Source organism: Scyliorhinus torazame, chromosome 2 (genome assembly GCF_047496885.1).
Source record: "Scyliorhinus torazame isolate Kashiwa2021f chromosome 2, sScyTor2.1, whole genome shotgun sequence".
In the NCBI taxonomy this organism is placed as follows: Eukaryota; Metazoa; Chordata; class Chondrichthyes; order Carcharhiniformes; family Scyliorhinidae; genus Scyliorhinus; species Scyliorhinus torazame.
In genome coordinates this window covers 114,071,698-114,084,152 of record NC_092708.1, presented here as the reverse complement: position 1 = coordinate 114,084,152, position 12,455 = coordinate 114,071,698, and positions in this window count along the sequence as shown.

The window sequence follows — 12,455 nt, the reverse complement described above, 5'->3', positions numbered from 1 at the left end:
CTCGGCCAGCCACGCGCCCGCACCCGCACCCGGCCCGTTCCGCACAGCGGCATACCCCCGTCTTGACCCCCCCCCCCACTCGCTCCAGCTCCTCCTCGACCTTAGCAGCAGCAACTCGATTCCCCCCTCCCCCCGGCTAGAACCCATCCTAGCTGATTTACTCCCCCCATTGCACTTCCGCAAGTCAGCTGACACCTGCTGACCCCAGCCACTCCCGCCTCTCCTTCGACTCCTCCCATTGTGTGGCACACCCTCCTCTCCCGTTCCCCATCCATAGGCTTTCCCCCTCCCCCATCCATTCTTTGAAAGCAAGCCAACAGCACGGTTCAATTCCCGTAACAGCCTTCCCGAACAGGCACCGCAATGTGGCGACTAGGGGCTTTTCACAGTATCTTCATTTGAAGCCTACTTGTGACAATAAGCGATTTTCATTCATTTCTAAGCACGGGAAACAACCCTCGCTTCCCCGCCCCGCCCCCGCCCCCTCCAGTCTTCAGCGCGGGGACAAGCCCGTGCTTTCCACCTACCAGGCCCCGCCACCTCCTGCGCAGCTCCTTTTACAGGCTCAGTCCTCTCACCCCCGACTCGGGGCCCCATCCACCCTCACCGACCCGAAGGAGAAAAACACAGAGAAAAAGAAACCCGGAGCAATACAAAGGCCCCCCCTTCGAAGAAAAATAAACATAACATATCAACCGCAGTCCCCAATCGCCCATCCCGACCCTCAATCTGTGTCCAACTTCTCGGCCTGAACAAAGGTCCACGCCTCCTCCGGAGACTCATAATAATGGTGCCGGTCCTTGTAGGTGACCCACAGTCGCGCTGGCTGCAACATGCCAAACTTCACCCCCTTCCTGTGCAGCGTCGCCTTCGCTCGATTGTACCCGGCCCTCCTCTTCGCCACCTCCGCACTCCAGTCCTGGTATATTCAAACCTCCGCGTTCTCCCACCTGCTGCTCCTCTCCTTCTTGGCCCACCTGAGCACACACTCCCGATCGACAAACCGATGAACCTCACCAGCACCGCCCGCAGAGGCTCATTAGCCTTGGGCCTCCTCGCCAGCACTCTGTGGGCCCCTTCCAGCTCCAAGGGCCCCTGGAAGGACCCCACTCCCATCAGTGAGTTCAACATGGTGACCACATAGGCCCCTACGTCTGGCCCCTCCAGCCCCTCCCGGAGGCCCAGAACCCGTAGATTCTTCCGCCTCGACTGATTCTCCATCTCCTCGAACCGCTCCTGCCATTTCTTGGGGAGCGCCTCGTGCGCCTCCACCTTTACCTCCAGGCCTAAGATCTCGTCCTCATTGTCAGAGATCTTTTGTCGAGGCTCGCGGATCGCCACCCCCTGGGCCGTCTGTGTCTCCAGTAGCTTATCAATAGAAGCCTTCATCGGCTCTAGCAGGTCCGTTTTAATCTCTCTGAAGCAGCGCTGGATAACCTCCTGCTGCTCCTCCGCCCACTGCATCCATGCTGCCTGGTCTCCGCCCGCCGCCATTTTGGTGTTCTTCCCTCGCACCTTCTTCGAGTCCACCACCACCTTTTTTGTCGCCACGCTCCTAGTTGAAGCCATATACTGACGGGGAGCTATTATCAACTCATTCCCACACCGGGAAACGTCGAAAAAGTGCCGTTGGGGGCCCTAAAAAAGCCCAAAAGTCAGTTTTTGCGGGTGCCGCCCAATGTGCGACTTAACTCCGCATAGCCACAACCGGAAGTCCAACTGGAAGATATTCAAACGCTTCCAGCTCTACCTTGAAGCCACAGACCGGGAAGATGCCTCAGACACCAGGAAGATCGCTCTGTTCCTATCCACGGCCGGGGAACATGCCATCCACATTTTCAATTCTTTCAACTTTGCTGATGGTGAAGATAAATCAAAATTCAAGACGGTCCTCCTTAAGTTTGACAGTCACTGCGACATCGAGGTGAATGAAAGTTTTGAGCGCTATGTATTCCAACAGCGTTTGCAGGGTAAGGATGAACCTTTCCAGTCCTTTCTCACCCACCTCTGCATTCTTGCGCAGTCCTGTAATTACGGGCCAACCTCCGACTCCATGATACGCGACCAGATCGTTTTCGGTGTTCAGTCGGACCCCCTACGCCAGCAGCTCCTCAAGGTAAAGCAGCTCACCCTAGCGATTGCCATCGAGACCGGCGTGTTACATGAACACGCCACTAGTCGGTATTCCCACATCCAAGCGGCTGAAACGGCGCGGCAAAGTCCCCACGAGGCAGAACGGGTCCAAGCAATCGAGCAACTCCAGGGTCTCAGCCTGGATGAGGGCGGCCATTTCGCGCGCTTTTCGCGGACTCCCTCGCTTGTGTGCACCGAACGAGGGGACGGCGGCGTCGACGAACATATTACGCAGGCGCGCACCACGTACGGCCGTACCGCACATGCGCGGTGGCGCAGCGAGCGTACTGATGCTACAACGTGCGGCAACTGTGGCTTTTCCATTTAAAGCGGCAATGACTTGCCAAATCCCGACGATGCCTGAGATGTGGCAAACTTGGCCACTATGCTGCTTTATGCAGATCAGCTCAGCCTGCCAACTCTCGTCGCTCCAGCCAGCCTTGCAGGAATGTCCGGTCCATTCAACCCACGGTCACCGAGCCCGATCCGGACCTGCTACCCGATATTGACACCGAGGACCCGAAGGCGCCTTTTCGAGTCGGTATCATTACAAAAAACAGGGTGTCCCCGAAGCAAAGAATCCAGCCTCTACCGGTATACAGCATCGATCCGGACGATGAGTGGTGTGTCACCCTTACGGTCAACAGGTCCCAAATACGATTCCGCCTGGACACCAGTGCCTCCGCCAATCTCATTGCGCGGTCTGACCTCCAAAGCCTTCATGTCAAACCAGCCATCCTGCCATCAGACTGCCAGCTATTAGATTATAATGGCAATGCCATTGCTGCCAGCGGCTTGTGGTAGTATGTATTGGGGGTCATGTGGGACTGGAAGCCCTAATGTCATTGGCTGACAGATCCCGGGTCCTGGTTGGCCGTTGACCTCAAGCTCCGCCCTGAAGGCGGAGTATAAGAAGCCGGAGTCTTCCCCCGCAGGCCAGTTTACTATCGAGCTGCGGGGGAACATACACGCTTAATAAAGCCTCATCGACTTCACTCTATTCGTCTCATGGAGTCTTTGTGCGCTACAATTTATTAAGCGTGCCTAAAAAGGACTATGGAGCTCAGGATCATTCCAGAATGCCTGAGGATCAGCCCCCACGCAGTGAACGCGGCAGCAGCCTTCAAACACTGGCAGACTTGCTTCGAGGCCTACATCAGAACGACCACCGGCCGAGTCTCAGACGAACAAAAACTGCAGGTCCTGCACTCGAGGGTGAGCACGGAGATTTTCACCCTCATTGAAGACACCCGCGATTTCCAGACGGCGTTCACAGCACTCAGAAGTCTCTACGTTCGCCCAGTTAACCAAATCTACGCTCGCTACCAGCTCGCGACGAGACGGCAAGCTCCCGGAGAATCGATGGACGAGTTCTACGCCGCGCTGCTGATTTTGGGACGAGCCTGCAGCTGCCCGTCGGTGAACGCAAACGAACACACGGACATGTTAATGCGCGATGCTTTTGTGGCAGGTATGCAATCCTCCCAAATCCGCCAAAGACTTCTAGAAAAAGAGTCGCTAGGACTCTCAGAGGCACGGGCCCTAGCAGCCTCCCTAGACGTGGCCGCGCGTAATACCCACGCCTACGGCCCCGACCGCGCGGCAGGCCATTGGGCCCCGTACGTACCCGTCGCGGCAAACCCCCTACCCCCCCCCGGACACCCCACAGGCTTGCGCAGTCCAAACGCCGAGTCGCACCGGGGGCGCCCGCTGTTATTTCTGCGGCCAGGCGAAACACCCCGACAGCGCTGTCCGGCCCACGCAGACATCTGAAAAAGCTGCGGAAAAAAGGGCCATTATGCGGTTGTGTGCCGGTCCCGCGAGGTCGCCGCCGTCCCGGGGCCACAGGGAGCCCTGCAAGCAGTCTATGCGCCCCAACCCCCCCAGCACGCCATGTACGACCCGCAGGCGCAGCCGCTCTGGGTCCCGACCACTGCGGTCCCGGGAGAACTGGGAGCCCTGCACGCCGCCTACGCTCCCCAACCCCCTCCCCGCAGCCCATGTATGACCCGCCGCCGGCGCTACCGCTTTGGGTCCCGGCCAACACTCTCCACGGAGAGGAGGGAGTTTTTCGCGTCCCTAACGCCACCCTAACCCCCGTCCCGCGCCCCACGCCTGACCCGCCGGCGCCACCTGCTTGGACCCCGACCACCGCTGTCCCCGGTGAGGGAGCTCCTCGCGGTCCTTGTACTCGCGGCCCTAGCGCTCGCGGTGAGGGAGCTCCGCGCGGTCCTAGCGCTCGCGGTCCTAGCGCTCCCCAGCCCCCCAGCACACCATGTGCGACCCGCAGACGCCGCCATTTTGGGTCCCGACCACCACGAGGGGAGGAGGGGCGCCGATGTGCGACCCGCAGACGCCGCCATTTTGGGTCCCGACCACCACGAGGGGAGGAGGGGCGCCACCATCTTGGACCGCCCCAGACCTGTACGACGCATGGGGGCGGCCATTTTGTCCACCCCCGCCGCCATCTTGTGACCCCCCCAGCCACGTGCGATGTATGGGGCGGCCATTTTGTCCATCCCCGACGCCATCTTGGACGGCAACAACGGACCCCACTCCACTACTACAACCATGGCTCACTTCGATTACGCTCGATCAGGCTCGGCCCCGGACACTCCAGACGACGACGACAACGGTCCTAATTAACAGCCACGAGACGCCATGCCTAGTCGACTCCGGGAGCACGGAAAGCTTTATACACCCCGACACGGTAAGACGCTGTTCCTTGACCACCTACCCCAGCGCACAAAAGATTTGCCTAGCTGCAGGATCCCACTCCGTACAGATCCAGGGATTCTGCATAGTTACCCTTCCGGTGCAGGGGAGGGAGTTCAAAAACTACAAACTTAACGTCCTTCCCCAACTCTGTGCCCCCACCTTGCTGGGATTAGATTTCCAATGTAATCTACAGAGCCTTACGTTCAAATTCGGCGGCCCCATGCCCCCACTCACTATCTGCGGCCTCGCTACCCTCAAGGTGCAACCCCCGTCCTTGTTTGCGAACCTCACCCCGGATTGCAAACCCGTCGCCACTAGGAGCAGACGGTACAGCGCCCAGGACCGGACCTTCATTCGGTCCGAAGTCCAGCGGCTACTAAAGGAGGGCATAATCCAGGCCAGCAACAGTCCCTGGAGAGCGCAGGTGGTAGTAGTGAAGACAGGGGAGAAACAAAGGATGGTCATTGACTATAGCCAGACCATCAACAGGTACACACAACTAGACGCGTACCCTCTCCCCCGCATATCCGACATGGTCAATCGGATTGCCCAATATAAAGTCTTCTCCACCGTGGACCTCAAGTCCGCCTACCATCAGCTCCCCATCCGCCCAAGTGACCGCAAGTACACAGCCTTCGAGGCAGACGGGCGATTATACCATTTCCTACGGGTCCCTTTTGGCGTCACAAACGGCATCTCGGTCTTCCAACGGGAGATGGACCGAATGGTTGATCAACATGGGTTGCGGGCCACGTTCCCGTATCTCGACAATGTAACCATCTGCGGCCACGATCAGCAGGACCACGACGCCAACCTCCAGAAATTCCTCCAGACCGCCAAAGCCTTGAACCTCACGTACAACGAGGACAAGTGCGTTTTTAGCACCGACCGGCTAGCCATTCTGGGCTACATAGTACGCAATGGGATAATAGGCTCCGACCCCGAACGTATGCGCGCACTCATGGAATTTCCCCTCCCACACTGCCCAAAAGCCCTGAAACGCTGCTTGGGGTTCTTTTCGTACTACGCCCAGTGGGTCCCCCAGTACGCAGACAAGGCCCGCCCCCTAATACAGACCACGACTTTCCCTCTGTCGACAGAGGCTTGCCAGGCCTTCAGCCGCATCAAAGCGGATATCGCAAAGGCCACGATGCGCGCCATCGACGAGTCCCTCCCCTTCCAGGTCGAGAGCGACGCCTCCGACGTAGCTCTAGCGGCCACCCTTAACCAAGCGGGCAGACCCGTGGCCTTTTTCTCCCGAACCCTCCACGCCTCAGAAATCCGCCACTCCTCAGTGGAAAAGGAAGCCCAAGCCATAGTGGAAGCTGTGCGACATTGGAGGCATTACCTGGCCGGCAGGAGATTCACTCTCCTCACTGACCAACGATCGGTAGCTTTCATGTTCGATAATGCACAGCGGGGCAAAATTAAAAATGACAAGATCTTAAGGTGGAGGATCGAGCTCTCCACCTTCAACTATGAGATCTTGTACCGTCCCGGAAAGCTGAACGAGCCGTCCGATGCCCTATCCCGCGGCACATGTGCCAACGCACAAATTGACCGCCTCCAAACCCTCCACGAGGACCTCTGCCACCCGGGAGTCACTCGGTTTTACCACTTCATCAAGTCCCGCAATCTCCCATACTCTTTAGAGGAGGTCCGTACAGTCACAAGGGACTGCCACATCTGCGCGGAATGCAAGCCGCATTTTTTCAGGCCAGATGGAGCGCACCTGATTAAGGCTTCCCGCCCCTTTGAACGCCTCAGTCTCGATTTCAAAGGGCCCCTCCCCTCCACCGACCGCAACGCATATTTTCTTAATGTAGTGGACGAATACTCCCGCTTCCCTTTTGCCATTCCCTGCTCTGACATGACCGCGGCCACAGTCATTAAAGCCCTGAACAGCATCTTCACACTGTTCGGTTACCCCGCATATGTCCACAGCGACAGGGGGTCCTCTTTCATGAGTGACGAGCTGCGCCAGTTCCTGCTCAGCAAGGGCATAGCCTCAAGCAGGACGACCAGCTACAACCCCCGGGGGAACGGGCAAGTAGAAAGGGAGAACGGCACGGTCTGGAAGGCCGTCCTACTGGCCCTACGGTCCAGGGATCTCCCAGTTTCATGGTGGCAGGAGGTCCTCCCGGACGCTCTCCATTCCATCCGGTCGTTATTATGTACGAGCACTAATCAAATGCCTCACGAGCGTCTCCTTGTCTTCCCTAGGAGGTCCTCCTCTGGAACGTCGCTGCCGACCTGGCTGGCGGCCCCAGGACCCATCCTGCTCCGAAAGCATGTGCGGGCACATAAGGCGGACCCGTTGGTCGAAAGGGTTCACCTCCTCCACGCAAACCCCCAGTACGCTTACGTGGAGTACCCCGACGGCCGACAGGACACGGTCTCCCTGCGGGATCTTGCGCCCGCCGGCAACACGCACACCCCCCCGACACCATCAACCCAACCGCCCCCCCCTTCCTGCCACCGCCGCACCCCGCGACCGCCCCCTTCCCAGGAGGATCGGTCCCCCTCCCCTTTGCACCGACAGCTGAAACCATACGGCTCCTGGAGGCGACAACACTGGTACAAGCACCACCACCACCGCCGGGGCCGAGGCGATCGACACGGACGACCAGACCGCCCGACCTACTCGTGGCGTCGATGTAAAACAAAGATGGACTGTTCAAAGAACATTTTGCTTTTCTTTCCTATACCCTCTGTAAATAGTTGCAACAGGACGAAATTGTCCAATACTGTATTGCCATGTGAATGTTCTATCCTCCCAGGACCAGCCCTGTAAACCCTGACCACCATACGAAGCATCACCCCGCCGGGTTCATTTTTGACAAGGGGTGAATGTGGTAGTATGTATTGGGGGTCATGTGGGACTGGAAGCCCTAATGTCATTGGCTGACAGATCCCGGGTCCTGGTTGGCCGTTGACCTCAAGCTCCGCCCTGAAGGCGGAGTATAAGAAGCCGGAGTCTTCCCCCGCAGGCCAGTTTACTATCGAGCTGCGGGGGAACAGACACGCTTAATAAAGCCTCATCGACTTCACTATATTCGTCTCATGGAGTCTTTGTGCGCTACAATATGAGTGGTGTGTCACCCTTACGGTCAACAGGTCCCAAATACGATTCCGCCTGGACACCAGTGCCTCCGCCAATCTCATTGCGCGGTCTGACCTCCAAAGCCTTCATGTCAAACCAGCCATCCTGCCATCAGACTGCCAGCTATTAGATAATAATGGCAATGCCATTGCTGCCAGCGGCTCATGCCAACTTGAAATGACGCACAGGTCGCGCAAAGCCATCCTTCCATTTGAAATCGTGGGCTCCTCGAAAGCCTCCCTGCTTGGCGCGCAGGCATGCAAGCTGTTGAACCTAGTTCAGAGAGTTCACTCTCTCTCTCCTGCTGACATGTCTGCCTTTCAGGACACTGACTTCAGGGCGCAGCTCAACGCCATTATCAACCAGCACCGCAACGTCTTTGGGGGCATGGCACGCTCCCATACACCTACAGGATTCTATTAAAACCAAATGCCACACCTGTGGTGCACGCACCTCGCAGGGTCCCAGCACCCCTGAAGGACCGCCTCAAGCAGCAGCTGCAGGACCTCCAGGACCAAGGAGTGATTTCCAAAGTCACGGAACCGACCGACTGGGTCAGTTCCATGGTATGTGTAAAAAAGCCTTCCGGCGAATTGAGGCTTTGCATTGATCCCAAGGATCTAAATCGCAATATTATGAGAGAGCACTATCCAATTCCCAAGCGCGAAGAGCTCACATGTGAGATGGCTCGCGCCAAGCTCTTTACCAAACTCGAGGCCTCAAAACGATTCTGGCAAATCCAGCTCGATGAGTCCAGCAGGAAACTCTGCACGTTTAACACCCCTTTGGAAGATATTGTTACAACAGGATGCCGTTTGGCATCATCTCTGCATCAGAAGTGTTCCATAGGATTATGGAACAAATGATGGAAGGTATTGAAGGTGTTCGCGTCTATGTCGATAACATAATCATCTGGTCCACCACCCCGCAGGAGCATGTTAGTCACCTCCAGCGCGTATTCAGACGTATACATGAGCATGGCCTCCGCCTCAACAGGGCCAAATGTTCTCTTGGTCAACCAGAATTCGTCGCCCACCTCAGAGACTAAATTTATGAACTTTTCGAATTTATGGACTCTCTGAATTGTTTTGTTGCTTTGTTTGATCATTTCCCTGGTTTTGTATATAGTGTTGATCTCGTTACTCTTGTTGCATACTGCTTCTCTGCACCAAGCACCTTCCCATGTAAATAGCTTAGTTTTCATATACATAGTCCTGTAAATATGTCTTCGCACCCCACACGTAGTTAGGAACATTATCACCACACATTATTTATTGCCACAAACATACATTTTTTTATAAAAGGGGTAATGTCATAATATACACCAGTATATCATGGTGCAGACACACACACAGCAAGACCAATCAACACACACAACACCGCAGCCAATCACCAGTTAGAGCACACTCACTATAAAGACAGAGGGCATCAGTTTTCCCACTCATTCGGGATGCAGCCTCTCAGAAGGACAGAGCTGACAGCTTACAACACAGATCTTCACCATGTGCTGAGTGCATAGACTGGATAGGACAAGCATAGATCTTTAGTTTAATCTAACATTGTGTTAGCCCACAGTGAAAGTATGTTCAACAGTTTCTAGCTTAATAAAATAGTGTTGTACTATTACAAGTGTTGGTAGCCTGTCTATGTTACTGCTAAGGTAAAAGCAGTCTCCACAGATCCAGAGTACCCAACACATCAGCATCATGTATGCAAACGTCTACTCTCTTCTCGAATCTCAAACATCCATTAGCAGGGGACACATCTCAACACTCATTCTCTCACAGAGACTTTCACATCACTACTATCCCGTCTGCCAGGTTGCTCACACTCCATCCCCTGGAAGGACTCACCACATGCAGGAGACATGCATTTCACCCAACCTCTGCTCCATCCCCTCTGATCACATGCCTTTCTTTCATTTTCATATAGGCCAAGCTAGTGGACAACAAGAGGGAAAGATCACAGACCAGGGGAGGGACGGCCGAGATTATTGCCCTCCCAAATTTCAAGGAGGCTGCTGGGGAGGACAGGGATCGTTCCTGTGGGGAAGGGGAGATCGGCCTTTCTGAGCAACCTCATGCAAATCACGCACCATCACTTCACCAAGTCCTGACAATCACAGTGAGTCACATGCAGTTTTGTATTGCCTATGCTCATCGATGGAAACTGTAATCTCTATTACGTAGGCACCGATAGATTGAGGCTCTCCAGGCAACTGAGCAGCAGTCCAAGCCCCAAGACCACATCCTTATATGCCACACAGGCTTCGTCTGTTCCCAGCCTTTTAGCCCTGACAAATGCCTCCTTTTTCTTTTTGACGAGGCCTACAATATCACTCGTCATCCAAGGTTCCCGAAAATTGCCGTATTTATCTTTCTTCCTCACAGGAACATGCCTGTCCTGTATTCCTTTCAACTGACACTTGAAAGCCTCCCACATGTCAGATGTTGATTTGCCCTCAAACATCCGCCCCCAATCTATGTTCTTCAGTTCCCGCCTAATATTGTTATAATTAGCCTTCCCCCAATTTAGCACATTCATCCTCGGACCACTCTTATCCTTGTCCACCAGTACTTTAAAACTTACTGAATTGTGGTCACTGTTACCGAAATGCTCCCCTACTGAAACATCGACCACCTGGCCGGGCTCATTCCCCAATACCAGGTCCAGTACCGCCCCTTCCCTAGTTGGACTGTTTACATATTGTTTTAAGAAGCCCTCCTGGATGCTCCTTACAAACTCCGCCCCGTCTAAGCCCCTGGCACTAAGTGAGTCCCAGTCAATATTGGGGAAGTTGAAGTCTCCCATCACCACAACCCTGTTGTTTTTACTCTTTTCCAAAATCTGTTTACCTATCTGCTCCTCCATCTCCCGCTGGCTGTTGGGAGGCCTGTAGTATACCCCCAACATTGTGACTGCACCCTTCTTATTCCTGATTTCTACCCATATAGCCTCACTGCCCTCGGAGGTGTCCTCTCGCAGTATAGCTGTGATATTCTCCCGAACAAGTAGCGCAACTCCGCCTCCCCTTTTACATCCCCCTCTATCCCGCCTGAAACATCTAAATCCTGGAACGTTTAGCTGCCAATCCTGCCCTTCCCTCAACCAGGTCTCTGTAATGGCAACAACATCATAGTTCCAAGTAGTAATCCAAGCTCTAAGTTCATCTGCCTTACCCGTAATGCTCCTTGCATTAAAACATATGCACTTCAGGCCACCAGACCCGCTGTGTTCAGCAACTTCTCCCCGTCTGCTCTGCCTCAGAGCCACACTGTCCCTATTCCCTAGTTCTCCCTCAATGCTCTCACCTTCTGACCTATTGCTCCCATGCCCACCCCCCTGCCATACTAGTTTAAACCCTCCCGTGTGACACTAGCAAACCTCGCGGCCAGGATATTTATGCCTCTCCGGTTTAGATGCAACCCGTCCATCTTATACAGGTCACACCTGCCCCGGAAGAGCTCCCAGTGGTCCAGATAACGGAAACCCTCCCTCCTACACCAGCTGTTTAGCCACGTGTTTGTCTGCTCTATCTTCCTATTTCTAGCCTCACTGGCACGTGGCACAGGGAGTAATCCCGAGATTACAACCCTCGAGGTCCTGTCTTTTAACTTTCTCCCTAGCTCCCTGAACTCCTGCTGCAGGACCTCATGCCCCTTCCTGCCTATGTCGTTAGTACCAATATGTACAACGAACTCTGCCTGTTTGCCCTCCCCCTTCAGGATTACCCCTACCCATTCGGAGACATCCTGGACCCTGGCACCAGGGAGGCAACATACCATCCTGGAGTCTCTTTCACGTCCACAGAAGCGCCTATCTGTGCCCCTGACTATAGAGTCCCCTATTACTATTACTCTTCTGCGCTTTGACCCTCCCTTCTGAACATCAGAGCCAGCCGTGGTGCCACTGCTCTGGCTGCTGCTGTTTTCCCCTGATAGGCTATCCCCCCCGACAGTATCCAAAGGGGTATATCTGTTCGAGAGGGGGACAACCACAGGGGATTCCTGCACTGACTGCCTGCCCTTTCTGGTGGTCACCCATTTCTCTGCCTGCACCTTGGGTGTGACCACATTTACATAACTGCGATCTATGACGCTTTCCGCCACCTGCATGCTCCTAAGTGCATCCAATTGCTGCTCCAACCGAACCATGCGGTCTGTGAGGAGCTGCAGTTGGGTGCACTTTCTGCAGATGAAGCCATCCGGGACGCTGGAAGCCTCCCGGACCTGCCACATCTCACAGTCAGAGCACAGCACCCCTCTAACTGACATTGCGTCAATTAATTAAAATTAAAATTTGTCTTTTTTTTTAAATACTTTTTTTTTAAATTGCAAAGTTACTGTCAACTATCTGTTTCCTAGCACTAGATTTCTAATAGAAATGCGATAGCTAACTATAATATTCTCCGATCTCTGGCTTAGATATCCTCTAAATTATAATTAAGTTATTATGTTTAATTAGTTCCCAAATACTCAAATTTTTTTATTTTTTTTTAAAA